Source organism: Perissodus microlepis, chromosome 1 (genome assembly GCF_051167445.1).
Source record: "Perissodus microlepis isolate ML-2025 ecotype Zambia chromosome 1, ASM5116744v1, whole genome shotgun sequence".
In the NCBI taxonomy this organism is placed as follows: domain Eukaryota; kingdom Metazoa; phylum Chordata; class Actinopteri; order Cichliformes; family Cichlidae; genus Perissodus; species Perissodus microlepis.
In genome coordinates this window covers 21,560,587-21,575,697 of record NC_140461.1, presented here as the reverse complement: position 1 = coordinate 21,575,697, position 15,111 = coordinate 21,560,587, and the positions used below count along the sequence as shown (strand labels likewise).

General features: G+C 40.2%; 1 protein-coding gene across 3 annotated transcripts in view; it reads right to left on the bottom strand.

Annotated features, from left to right (window-relative positions):
- Positions 1-13,039, bottom strand: part of apba2b (amyloid beta (A4) precursor protein-binding, family A, member 2b) — a 71,217-nt gene extending 58,178 nt beyond the window's left edge. For all 3 annotated transcript variants that reach the window (XM_084935297.1, XM_084935317.1, XM_084935307.1), the window contains exon 1: positions 12,799-13,039. The gene's annotated coding sequence lies outside the window, so the exon portion shown is untranslated. The remainder of the gene's footprint in view (positions 1-12,798) is intronic.
- Positions 13,040-15,111: the final 2,072 nt, after the last annotated feature.

Genomic DNA, 15,111 nt, shown 5'->3' with positions numbered 1-15,111 from the left:
CTGCACATCTAAATGCTAATGTCATGCTGCTCTTCGGACAATAGCGGTAGCTAATGAGCTGGCTTGGTGAATGCATCTAAAGTCTAACTGATGACATAAGTGACAGCATACTGAGGGACAGAGCTCTTTTTATGACTCACAACACAGCAGGACCAAATTTAAAAAGGGTGCGCCAAGGTCACACACTAGTTCTAATCACGGCCAAATGCTTATTCTATTGTAACTCCTGGTTTTCTAATGACATCTTTTAATACCAATATTTCCACTTTTGTATGAACAAACTTGACTGTTTTTAGGAATAATTTAAATGCTCGATAAGAAGTACATGCAATTATGCATATCTCAAGCCATGTAAGTCTATACTCACTTATACTTTGGGCATGTAAGTGCATTCACACTCAGGAACTACAGCTTCATGCAGTTCATTACAGTTAATTCTGCAATTTTCATTTAGGAGTTGAAGGACATGTCATCAGTGGCCATGGAAATGTCAATTCTTGCTAGCTAGCCAAGACTTTCATCACACACTGACATTATATAACATCACTGTTGAGGTGTTTGGGGGTCGTGGTATGGACATTATTAACTGTAACTGTTATTTTCAATGCACCAGACTTAGTATTAGAAGTGGGATTGACAGGCTATGCTATATGGTCTGAAAATGCTGCAATAGAGATTTTTGGAATATGCACATTTGCGCAAAAAATTGAAATTCACATGTCACATAAGACAATTGTTTGCATAGTGTCTTATCATATGCACGGATACTAACAACAGTGTCTGAACTGAAACAAGGGAAAAATACTAAAAATTAGTCCGAGCTAGTTAAATACTGATGCTGGGCTCGTCTCATCCTATTTTAACATAACAGTTCGACACAGGGCATTATTATGACAATTACACTGATATCCTGTTATTACGGCTTTAGGAGAGAGGTGAGATTGTGAATGGCACAATCACATGACCAACCAGCATGAAGACAGGAGTTCTGAGTCTTTTTCATTTGGACTCTTACTTTGGTTTTCTTCTGTTTGGTTAGGTTTAGGTTCAAAATTATGTTGTTAGGCTTCGGCAAGGAAAACACAGGCATTCACAGTTTTTTACACAAGTTAAAAGGCAAACTTCTACCATCTGCAAAATACTGCAAATGTCTATGGCTGGCACAGTTATGCATCCTGCAACCCCGGGAGGGTTTATTGCTATTGAAAAATAACTAAAAGGGGTATCCAGTACATGCAAGTACAATGCAAAGGCTTTAAGTCCTGAATAAGAGTCAGAATGATGACTTGGGATTATGAATGGGATGCAGAGACCTGCTGAGAGCCAGTGATGAGCAGCTTACAATGAATAAATGGAGCCCTGCTGAGCCAAAAAAGAAATTCATTACAATTTCTTTTAAGGCTGTCAAGACAATATTCCTTATTGGGTTTCAACTGTATTAAAAAACCTTTTTGTAAGTATTCATTCCATTATTCACCGTGTGACAGCATTCACTACCAAAACAAGCTGCTTCTTAATTTTGGTCTACCTATGCTCTCATGTTTTTAACGTCTCTGAAGGCACCTTCTTCAGTCTGGCCCAGATAATCTTATCACAGAAGAAAAACCGATCTCTGAAATAACTCTACATGGGAAGACAGTGGCATATTTCATTATCAAATTGTAGCTACAGGTTGTGAACATTAAGTTAATAAACCTGCCAGTCAAAACTGTAGTCTATTTTCAGACAGTGTGGACCTTAATTACAGATCTCAGCTGTAACTTTGAATCTTGTTTAAAGCTTTTAATCACCCACAAACGTTCAAATTAGGGCTGTGCGATATGACCAAAATCTCAATAAAAATTCTATCGTCCCGATAACGATATAAATCACAAAAATGTAACATTTTCTGTAAATTCTGTGAATCTCGGGCAGCTCGTCTTGCGGGAAGTGTTTCCAGCTGCGCGTCATGTAGCTGGAGTCGAGTGTTTTAACCGATGCATGAAACTTTACATTTTTAGACATAAGTTGTAAAGGCCGCCGTTTTCTTTGTGAGTATTTATTACACTCCTGAAGTAGTTAGCCTGTTCTAACGTTTGAGTCTAAGGCTTATTTTTTAGCACCTGGCGGCTCTTTTTTACTTCTCATCCGTAAATAATCTGCTCTTTCACGTGATTCAGTTTATTTTGAAAAGTCTCAACAGGATCTTGAGCTTTATTGTGAAAGGTTTATGTGGAACATAAACAAGCGGACACGCGATGCTGTTACCGTTGTTGTTGCTAACCACAACGCAAAAAAACAGGCGCTTTTCCGTCGGTATTGTGGTTATATTAAGAAAGAGAGAACTTTAAGAAATTAATATAGGCACCACAGTGACCATCAGAACGATGAAAAAATATTGCCGTAAACAGTTTATTTTGCGACACCACGAAACAAACTATAGCGTAAAATGAAACGATAGACGTTTTTATATCGTCATCCGATATATATCGTTATATCGAACAGCCCTACATCAAATCTGTTTTTGGAAAGAGTCATTGCAAGCTATCACGAATGTTTGACTGTAGTTTTTGATGCCAAGAGCAAAACATGCAATTATTAGGTTTGGGGGTCATTCAATTACGTACATTTGGACAGGTTTGTACACATCAGACATGGACTTTACATAACATCTCACTGGGGAAATTCATTTGTTACAGCAGCACAAGGGGCAGAAAGAAAATAGTGAAAACACCTAAAAATACTAAAATGCACAGAAAAGAAGCAGAGCTTCTACAACAACCTTCGTGGTCCTCCATAACCTCCTCTTATGATAAACTCTGGCATGTGTGTGATACACAGAACAGATTTTTCTCGCTGTTTTTTGTGAGTCTTTTGTAAAACGTGAAGACCTGCTGCTCTGAGTCCTTTGAATGTTTCTTTTATTTAACGAGCAGTAGTTTTCACCCTGCAATAATGCTGCTTGGTAATTTCATGACAAGTTGGAAAGGAACATACAGTATGTACAACATTATTTTAGACATTATTTTAGCATGTATTATAAAATACTGACAGGAAGAGTTTCTCATCCCTTAATAAATGAAATCATCATTTAATTTTTATTTGATAATCTGAAACAACCTAAGAAATCTAGAAGAGGGCAAACACATTTTACTTTACTGTACATTCAGCAGATGTTTAAGTTGCAATGACCTCAATTACAGAGGACAGTTTGAATTCAGGCAGATCCAGTTGACGAATACGACGGTTTCAATGCTGCTCCGTTCCCCGTCTCTCTCACTTCCTCCCTCCCCGAGCGCCGCCTCAGAGCCATTCTTTATTGCCACCCATGATTAATGCAGCTATGAATGGGTTTCTCTTTCACCCGAGCACTGTGGGAGAACAGCTTCTTTCGTTCTTTCTCTCTTTCTTCCTTTGCCATTTTGCTTTCTTCCCAATGTGACCTGATTTAGTCACAGAGTGTGAAACTGATTTGGACTCATTTGCATGCTAATTCCATAAAGAGAGGTAAAATGATGTGTAAGTATCACCTCACTGATTCTAGGAGACACCGTCGCATTTGGAAGAAATAATGTGCAGTATAAACTCGATAATTCACAGACTCATTGTTCAGAAATCCAACCAGGGAACAACACGAAGGGACACACTTTTAAGTGCTATACAACATTTTCACAGTTACGTGCAAAAAGAGGTAAAATGCTTGCACTGCTGTGTAGAAAATGACGTTTTTAATGTTGGTATTACTGCATTGTGTTTGTTTTTTTCATGAAGTTCATGCTTTCATATACACATTATGTCTTGAAAGTCAAGGTTTTTTTCTAATCAGCTCATTAAAAGGTTTGAATTAATTATATGTTTGTGTGTTTAATTCAATTCTAATCCATGAATATGTGGCCAGTAATTCTGTCTGGAGCCAGTCTCCCAGTTTAGTTCAGCATCCTCCCCTTCATCATCTCATCAATATCTTTTCATTGTATTTTTATTAAAAGAATGTAATAACTTAATTACTACACTGAAGATGCCTCGATTAGATAATATACCTGTGTAGCAGACGCCACTTGTCTGCTTTGAAGAGCTCCAGACAATGTGCTCTTGCTCTTCACATCTGATTCAGCATGGTGTCATTTTGAAAACACAGGAGCGTGTAAACACTTCCTTCTGGCCTGAAACATTTCTCGCCATCTTTCATGCCTCAACTCGTCCGTCACTGCTTTGAAATTGATTACTTGAAGGTGCTGGCCACTAATGCACTGAAGGAGGTGAAGAAAAGTTTCACACAATCAGGAGACTCTGGTTTTCGCAAACGAACAAGAGGAACACGAAAGAAACCTGTTGTTGACGAGAAGGATAACATGTAGAGCCAACAGCCGATAAATGTTGGTTATTTTCTTCATCTTTTCCCTTGTCTATAAATACAAACTGCGGTAAACTTTGCATGCTATCTATATACCAACCATACCAATGCATTTAACAGGGGAAGACACAGCCACACTTTCAAGGAAAAACTGAAATTCAATGAGACACGGCTGTCCAAACAAATGAAGTAACACTGATACGGCTGTCGTATTCATGGGCGTAATCAAGAGCTGGACAACAGAGCCTGACCTAACTTGACCTAAGTCCTTCAGGATATTCATGGTTCATTCAAAGACATCTGACTGTAGATGTTAAACAGCCTGGCATTTTATATGGTTAAGACAGAGAGAATTATCTTTCACCAGCTTCATGATTTGGAATCACGTAAGCTTGAAAAAAGGATAAATATGTTGTGCCATTATGATTTTTATTTTTTAAAAAGGACAACTTTGTAATGATTGTCAAATTGAATATGTCATGAGGCTATCTTGGGAGCAGTATTCTCATCATTGTGTTATGGTGAGTCACATCTTGTCTCCTCTGAGTTTTGATGCTGTAATCAAGCCCACAGATGAACCAGAAAACCATTTCTGGTTGTGACAAACACTGAATTTTGATTAGACTACAAACTTAAAAAAAAAGAAGAAAAAACAGCTGGCGTAAGCTGAAAAGCACAAGATTAAAGTCTTTGCTGCGCATCCAGAGCAGCCAGTGAAGCTGTGCAGGGAAAATGATGAACACTATACTATTGCTGGACGCTACTTTTTCATATTACCTTTAGGAAGCACAGCCGGTAGGAAGAGAAAGGTGCAGCATATTTTAAATGACTACAGGGAGCGCAGAATTATTAGGCAAGTTGTATTTTTGAGGAATAATGTTATTATTGAACAACAACCATGTTCTCAATGAACCCAAAAAACTCATTAATATCAAAGCTGAATGTTTTTGGAAGTAGTTTTTAGTTTGTTTTTAGTTTTAGCTATTTTAGGAGGATATCTGTGTGTGCAGGTGACTATTACTGTGCATAATTATTAGGCAACTTAACAAAAAACAAATATATACCCATTTCAATTATTTATTTTTACCAGTGAAACCAATATAACATCTCCACATTCACAAATATACATTTCTGACATTCAAAAACAAAACAAAAACAAATCAGCGACCAATATAGCCACCTTTCTTTGCAAGGACACTCAAAAGCCTGCCATCCATGGATTCTGTCAGTGTTTTGATCTGTTCACCATCAACATTGCGTGCAGCAGCAACCACAGCCTCCCAGACACTGTTCAGAGAGGTGTACTGTTTTCCCTCCTTGTAAATCTGACATTTGATGATGGACCACAGGTTCTCAATGGGGTTCAGATCAGGTGAACAAGGAGGCCATGTCATTAGTTTTTCTTCTTTTATACCCTTTCTTGCCAGCCACGCTGTGGAGTACTTGGACGCGTGTGATGGAGCACTGTCCTGCATGAAAATCATGTTTTTCTTGAAGGATGCAGACTTCTTCCTGTACCACTGCTTGAAGAAGGTGTCTTCCAGAAACTGGCAGTAGGACTGGGAGTTGAGCTTGACTCCATCCTCAACCCGAAAAGGCCCCACAAGCTCATCTTTGATGATACCAGCCCAAACCAGTACTCCACCTCCACCTTGCTGGCGTCTGAGTCGGACTGGAGCTCTCTGCCCTTTACCAATCCAGCCACGGGCCCATCCATCTGGCCCATCAAGACTCACTCTCATTTCATCGGTCCATCAAACCTTAGAAAAATCAGTCTTGAGATATTTCTTGGCCCAGTCTTGACGTTTCAGCTTGTGTGTCTTGTTCAGTGGTGGTCGTCTTTCAGCCTTTCTTACCTTGGCCATGTCTCTGAGTATTGCACACCTTGTGCTTTTGGGCACTCCAGTGATGTTGCAGCTCTGAAATATGGCCAAACTGGTGGCAAGTGGCATCTTGGCAACTGCACGCTTGACTTTTCTCAGTTCATGGGCAGTTATTTTGCGCCTTGGTTTTTCCACACGCTTCTTGCGACGCTGTTGACTATTTTGAATGAAACGCTTGATTGTTCGATGATCACGCTTCAGAAGCTTTGCAATTTTGAGACTGCTGCATCCCTCTGCAAGATATCTCACTATTTTTGACTTTTCTGAGCCTGTCAAGTCCTTCTTTTGACCCATTTTGCCAAAGGAAAGGACGTTGCCTAATAATTATGCACACTTGATATAGGGTGTTGATGTCATTAGACCACACCCCTTCTCATTACAGAGATGCACATCACCTAATATGCTTAATTGGTAGTAGGCTTTCGAGCCTATACAGCTTGGAGTAAGACAACATGCATGAAGAGGATGGTGTGGACAAAATACTCATTTGCCTAATAATTCTGCACTCCCTGTACATGTAGATGTCGTTCTGTCAGCTCTAATTTTCAAAATGTTCTTCTTCATATTGACTATTTTGGCTGGCTGCAACAATTTTTTTCAGTATTTTAATCTAATTTAAGCCCCATATGGTAGACTGCCAAACCAAACAACATTGCATTTAAAACGCACATACCTCTACCAAGGATGCACTCTCCTCTAAATATGTTTTAACAGCTTAAATGTTTAGACTTATTTTTAATCTCCATCCAAATCTAAATCTGAGTGAGTGAAGACTGAGCAATGATGAGCAATCCCACTGACGTCTGGCGGGTGGGGGGAAGCCAATTAGTCCTGACAAAAATTCACAAAATGAGCACAACCTTTTAACACTGAAACGTTTAAAGATGCTGCATAATGAGTTCAAATTACATGCTAGAAACCATGAAAATCATCAGGCATTTGTTATGCAGTACACAAATACTCTGGTTCACATGAGGTAGCAGGATAATAAAAGTTAAGCTAAGCTTGCTCAAAAGACGACTTTTTGTTGTTTTTTAAGATATTACTTTGGATTTTAGTTGCTTTTTCTTTACGGCACCAAAACTAATTTAACAAAATCAGCAGAGGTTTACACAGTCCACCCTTTGAAACTGTGTGAATAGCTGCCACCACTGCATTAAGTGTTATTAAGAAATCATGTTAAGAAGAAAAAAAAGCAGTCAGACTCTGGCTGCTCATTTTGATTCATATATGTTTTGTCCCTGTGTTGCACAGCTCTTCGCTTGTGAAGCTATGAAGAAACGAGACTGACTCTAGCGATGATGCCATCTGGATATAAACCCTCCATAGATGGTGAATAATTGAACAACTCATACCGACAGGAGAATACGACAGCAGAGCAGTGATCTCAAAAGCTTTCAATGATCAGACTGCTTTCTGCCACTAGGCGCTTCTCAGTCAATACCAAAAGATCCAATTTGACGGTGTTTGTGAAGTAGTGTGGGATCATGGGAGTTTTGTTACATCGCTAATGTAATGATAACTGCTTGCTTAACATTAAACAGGTGGACCGATGATATTGAGGTGGACTACACATACAGCCACGTTGTGAAGTCAAGCAAAAAGTAGATAGATATCCATGTACAAATATTCACACTAAAATGAACTACATGCGCATTTATAAATGCTGTAGTAACATTATTACCATGGTTGTCTATAGGTGCTAAAGGGGAAACGACTGCATTGACAGACAACCAAAAATTAAATGTCCCTTACACTGAAATAAACACATTTCTCTGGGTTTGTACATTATTGAAGGCATTTCATATTGTAAATATATATAATTTATCAGATTGTGCAAAAGCCAACCCGAATTACTTAATGTTTTGCTAGCAAAGTTGGTGCAGTGACTTCCTGAAAATGTGCAAATGTTCATGGAAATACAGTATATAAGGCAAATATCTACAATTCTAAGAAGGTTGTAAGTCAATGTTTGGTGTCACCTTTATTCTTCAACACAGTCAGAACTCTCTTAGGCAAGCGTTCTTGTAATTTCTTTAAGCAGTCTTCAGGAATAGTTCTCCAGTCTTCTTTAAAGACACTCAAAACTCTTTTTTTGACAAAACCTCCACCACTGGCTAACAGAGCCATGACAGATCCCCCACCATGTTTTAATAGTGGCTGTAGACATTCACTGTTATACCTCATTCCTGACCTCCTCTGTAGATATTGACGACAATTTGAGCCAAATACTTCAAATTTAGACGCAACACTCCATCAGACTTGTTACTGCTGATTTTCAGTCCAGTTCTTGAGTAATTCTTGAGTAAAGGTTAATTCTAACCTTCCACCGAGACCATTTCTGATGAGTCTTCAGTGAACAGCAGATGGATCAACTGTTTCTTAAGACTTTCAGATACTGTCCTACTGGCTATATTGTTTTCAGGCATGATCATTTTCTTCTTTTGTCCTCCACCTCTCCAGTTTCCTCAATTTTTTCAAGGACACATTGCACACCATGCCTAGACATGCTATGTTTTCAACTATTAGTTCTATGGGAATCACCTTGTTAGGTCCAAGGACTGAAGTGAAAATGAGTGAAAAAGCAGCCAATGTCCAAAGCAAAACTTTGACAGTTCTTCAGAAGCCTGGAAAAGTATTATTTAATGCCACTTAACAAAATTACCGAAAGATTACCAAAAAGTCTGACTCCTTGGAAGCAAAATATACAGAAGTAAGAGGTGACTGGATTCAGGCCTGGACATCTACCGACAGTATTGAGAGAGTCAGTATTGCTGCAAAATATCAGATGTTGTAGTCCAAAACCTGGCTTGGAGACAGACTGGTGACCAGGCTATGTTTTACAAGTAGGATAGGCTCCAGCCTAACTATGACCCAAAATTAGACAAGCAGTTAAGTAAATGGATGCAATGATTGTAGTGCAAACCAAAAATTTAATAAATTATGCATTGATATAAACAGGTAAGAGATTCATGTCTTTGGTTGGTTTCTCTGTTTGAACGGAAGTCATATTAATTTAAATTCATTTTAAAGGGGATGACGGAAACAAACTCTGAGCTGGAAATTATATCTCACTTATTAGTAGTTTCTCAGCACCTCTCTGTTTGCTAGTTAACATACAGACACATTGTGGTTTGTAGATTGTCTGCTTCATGCTAAATTCTGTGTAGGAACCTCCAAAAGTTGATTCTGTTCATCTGGACGTAGCGTTTTGTGGGAGAAACGTTTCGTTACTCATCCAAGTGACTTCTTCAGTCTCAGCTGACTGCAGGTTTCCCCAAATCTTATAAACAGTACATTTGCATAATGACTGAAACCAGCCCACTGAAGGGACAATGGGCTGGGAGGTCAGTTCCTTAATCATAATTATGCAAATTCTCATGACCATTGATCAACAACCACTGACCAAAACCCACTGATCAAAGACCACTGATCAATGGCCATGAGTACCATTCACAGAGAGTTGGGGAATGGCTGCAATCACAGCATTGTAAGATGGCGAAAGATGTACCCTTAGGCCCCCTCCTCGATTCAGAGATGGTCTTTCCCTTTTCACGTAAATGCCCTCCTTGACTCCATGCTCAAACCAGCGTTCCTCCCTGTCCAGGATGTGTACATCCTCATCATTGAAAGAGTGTCCACTGGCCTGAAGGTGTAAATAGACTGCAGAGTCCTGGCCTGATGAGGTAGCTCTTCTGTGTTGTGCCACAGGTTGTTTGGTTTCTCCGATGTATAAATCCTGGCAATCCTCCTGGCACTTAACAGCGTACACTATGTTACTCTGTTTGTGTCGGGGACCCAATCCTTGGGGTGGACCAATTTTTGGGGCAGCGTGTTTTGGGGTTTAAAAGCCACAGAGACCCGGTGTTTAGAAAAAATGCGTCTCAACTGCTCCGATACTCCTGACACATATGGGATCACTACAGGTTTTCGCTTGGGCAGCGGTTGTCCTTCTCTCCTGGATCGGCTGGAGCTTTCTTTAGGTGCCTTTCCCGCTTCCAGCTGGGATAACCACATTTACTCAGGGCCTTCTTGATGTGCTGTTCTTCTGCCTCCCTGGCCGCTGTGTCAGTGGGGATGGTGTTCGCTCTGTGTTGTAAGATTTGGGGAAACCTGCAGTCAGCTGAGACTGAAGAAGTCACTTGGATGAGTGACGAAACGTTTCTCCCACAAAACGCTACGTCCAGATGAACAGAATCAACTTTTGGAGATTTACTTTCCTGGATGATTGAGAATGCATCAAGACGTTCTGTGTAGGAAATTTGCTTCCTCTAATTTTTCACCCAATGTAACAACACTACAGCACCAGACTGTAGAGAAAGCCCATCATAAGTCATGATTTCATTTTAATGGCACGTGAAAATGAACAGATACTGTATATCCGTAGGTTTGATCTTGGAATGTTTCGCTCAAGGGCACGATAGTCTTTTATTGTATCTTCAGTTATGCAAACATTATGAACAGATTACAAACTGTAAACATTTTGCACATGAAATCCACAGCTTACAGACCAAATCTTTTAAGAAGATATTGCTCATGATATCATGTAATGGATATTGAAATTCCCCTATGGCACAGCTATCCACAATGCTAAGACAGACTCATTTATGCCGTTGCATGTTTACACTGAGCAGCTTATTCATGATTTAATCACAGATTTCCAAATACTAATTATCTTTTATTATTTCCGCTGCAGGGCTAGAGGTTGTTGCCCTCTTCTGGCTTTCCCCCAAAGTCCAATCTGGTATCCTGCGACTGCAGCCTTGAACAAGATCCCAACAGGCTGCAGAAAAGGTGACTGTCCTTCACTGCAGGTGCTACACAGAAAACGATCCCTTCCCTGAGACAAAGCAGGGGTGGTGGTGGAAGAGCCACGCACAGGAGGATGTTATAGAGAAAGCGTGGCCCTGAAGGTGGAAGGTGATTGGGGAGGGGTCGGCTGGTAGGAGGGGGTGATAATGATAAAAACCTGACATCTCTGCTCTAAACACGCCAGCGAGTTCACATGCTGTGCACATCCTTATGAGTATCTGTCATGGCTCTCCAGGGGCCCTTTACTTCCTTTAATAGCCATACATTACTCTCCTCTCTCTGCACTCATCCTCCACAGTCCTGTTCATCACCCTCTTCCTGAGCTGAACACAGCCATTGTTCTTCTCTTTCAGGCTGTTGCACAATCCCATCTTTAACCTCCTGACTTGTACCAGTTTTATAAATTTCTCCTCATTTTTTCCTCTGCCTGCACACTAACAAATTGCAAAGATTAGTAAATCAGTTATAAAGCATTTAGATTTTTTGGCAACGGGTGATATGTGGCTGCAGGATTGCTTTTTTATAATCATGGGTAAGATGCTGCAAATGTATCTATATAATGTCAGTGACCTACTATCCAAACGCTTTCATTGTATGTTTGTAGATTGTGAACATAATCTTATCATGGCCTGTTTCACAGATCAAACGACGCCACCTGATCATGCCACAGAGATTCACTATAAAATACTGAATGGCTGTATCACTGCGAATCCTTTAAGGCTTATGTAACTCGTAATAACATTACGGAGCTTAAAATCTATCCGACCGTGGGTCAGCATCGACATTGCTGCTGCTGCTGTCAGGGAAGTCAACAAAACAAGAGTTGTACTATAAACAGCTAAAAAGGGGGATGCCATACAAGTGGATGATGGCTACACTGAAACTCATTCTGCATGTCTGGATCAGGGTAAATGCTGCGTGATACAAAGCAGAGCCTGTGAGCCTGTCCCCTGCTCCCTCTGAACACAATGAACAGCCAGACACAATGCTGTCAGCATCTGTCCTCACCAGCATCTGTGGCTGGAACTGCATGATACACAAATCTAATATTAAACACAGGCTTCAGATACATTCAAGTTTGCTTAACTTGATTTCAAGTAAAGGGATATAACAGTATAAGTGGTGGGGACTAAAGCACCTTACTTGTTTTTAACTTTACTTCCTTAACCTAATATCTCATTCAATTACTAGGCACGTGTGGGAAAATGGCATGGATGGGGTATATTTATAAGAAAATGGGCACATATCATGGAAAACGGGCCATTTCCACAAAGAGAACTGCACACGCCTGAGGTTTCCACCCCCCTTAAATAAAACGATGCTGGAGAAGATGTGTGCCCATTAAGGACATCCAAATTTAATGACCTTCCTCGTCTCGTGAGAAACTAAAGGCCTATTTGCAATATAAGTACAATCGATAATTTTAGGCGTAGACTCGGCTGCGCATGGATGAATCACCGAGAATTGTAGCAGCAGGTCTGAGCAGACCTACTCCGAGCTTCTTTTTTTTTCTTTTTAACTGAGCTGTCCGTGAGAACAAGCACTCTGAATCATAAACTTCGGCAGCAAGAAACGATTTCGGTCAAAGCTCAGCGCCCCGTTGTTAACAATGATGCTAAAGGCAGATCCACGGGCTAGGGCGATCAGCATCCACGCACCCTGTCCCCCATTCCCGATGCCTGGGAAGAAGGCGTAGAGGTTGTAACCGTTACCGGGGATCAACCGTGCTTGTATCTTTTCTTAATAAAAACAAAACAAAACACATCCTACCTGGGAAATGTCATATGCTGCTCAAGTCACCTCGTGTTGAGATTTGCGAGAGATGGAGCTGGCTGGTCGCGCATCACTCGGTGTGCGTGCGTGTGTGCGTTTGTGTGTGTATCACCGACAGAAAGCGTACGGAGTACAGCGGCTGGCAGCGGAACCCCGGAACGAGCATAACGCAAAGCGAGCCCTCTGCAGTTGTCTGGTCGGCACAAAAAAAAGAAAAGAAAAGAAAAGAAAAGATAGAAACACTCACACAAGAGCCAGCTACCCCACCCGAGCGGCAGTTCGAACTACACCGTCACTGTTACATTACAAAGAGGGCTTAGGTGGTGTAGCTCACAGTGTATAACCACTGGAAACAGGAAATCGAGCGTCCACATCCCGACAAACTAATGTGGGACAAACACAGTATTTGTGTGGGGCAAAGTGGGACAGTTAAAAGATCTGGGAGATAGTCAAATACATCTAAATGCAAGGTCAAATGATTAGCCCACCTAGGTGCTCATGTCCCCCAATGCCTAGTATGTTGTTATGAAGTTTGAACATGATCCATAAAAAATGTGGGTAATATAAAGTTTTTACTGATTTTCACCTTTAGTGTGACCTTGAGCCAATTTTTAACAAAATTAAATTAGCTCTAGCTTATTGGTATCTGTCATCACACAAAATGTGAAGATACTATCTTGAAAACTGTGGATGCTAGACTGCTAACAAATAGACAATCAATCAATCAAACTTTGACCTTTTAATAAGTTGAGTTTCTGATAATAACTCGATAATAACTCAAAGCTCTGTTTCCAGAAGGTGCTATAGATAAAACCTCTAAACAATGTTACTACCAAAAGGTGATTCATTTTTGAACACTTTAATGGCACAGGAACATGAATGGTTTATTAGTGTATACAGAAAGACCATATGCAAAAATATTGTTGAAAAATAATACAACCCTGTATGTAAAACTTGGTTCACTGTGTGAGATACGTAAAAACAGAATGCAATACTTTGCAAAATGTCTAAATGTCCTTTATTTTTTTATAATGGTTAAAAGACGGCATAAGAAATGTTGACACTGATCAGTAAACCACTGCATGTCATTTGAAAAGCTTAAACTGAGAACAAAAACATATTAAAAAGGGCCAAGTACCTCCTGTTGCTTCAGAAATGATGTTCATTTTCTATTATTAATTTTGCAGCCTTACAGCCCTGTGCCTGCATAACGTTATTACCACATTAATATGCCTGTCGATAAGCTGAGCTGATAGCTTGCTCCACACTGAATATAAATACAATAAATAATTCTAAAAGATGATAGCAAATTTTGGTGAGTCTTTAAAGTCAGAATCAGAAATAAATCAGGAAGCAGATTGTAAAATTGACATAAAAATGTATTTTTAACTGACTCGCTAACTAACTGTGTAGACCACAGCTGATCCATCTTGAACTTTATTGCGTGTAGAAAAAAAAAAGATTGATGTGTTTTCACATCAATTATATAAGCAGTAGTTAAGTGACAAGGACAATTTTCTCTACAAACGTCACAGCCTCAGGTTTCAGACAGAAGACAGCACTGTCACCCAGTGGCTGCACCTGTGCATCACAACTGAGTCAACAACTAAAAGCGCTGCCAGAGATGGGGGAGGCTGAAATCTGACACAGAGAAGCAGACTGGAATATGTTTAAGAACACTGATGCTTTGTGTGTCATACACTGGAAAAATGGGACTTCTTAGCGCTATCACTAATGAATATATTTTAACAATTTTGATTACTTTGGTCAAATTTGTGCTAAATAATCAATTTGACAATATACTTTAGGATGGTTGCTGGTGGTAAAGAGGCTGAAAATAAGAGACGGGGAACCAAAGCCCACACAGCAACAACATGAAAAATTTCTTGTCCAAAGTATCCTGGCATCTTGTTCATGAGTAAGGGAGAGGGGAGATTGAAAGATGAATTGGTGCGGTCTCTGCAGGAATATGGGCACTGTACTGGTCCAGTGTGGTGAAGAGAGACCTGAGCATAAAAGCGAAGCTGCCAGTTGACATTCCTACCCTCACGTATGGTCATGAGCTCTGGGTAATGACTGAAAGAACAACGCTGTGTAAACAAGCAGTGGAAATGAGCTTTCCCCAAAGCATGGCAATGTGAGATGTTGGCCATGTCCTACTGAGAAGAGGCCGTGGGGTAGGCTCAGGAGACACTGGAGAGATTACTGGAAGTGCCCCGGGGTCACTGTAGCACCGGATCAGAAGGACAACTGACAGTATTTGGTTTTAAAAAATGTTTCTGTGGAAATGATGGACCTGACACCAACAGC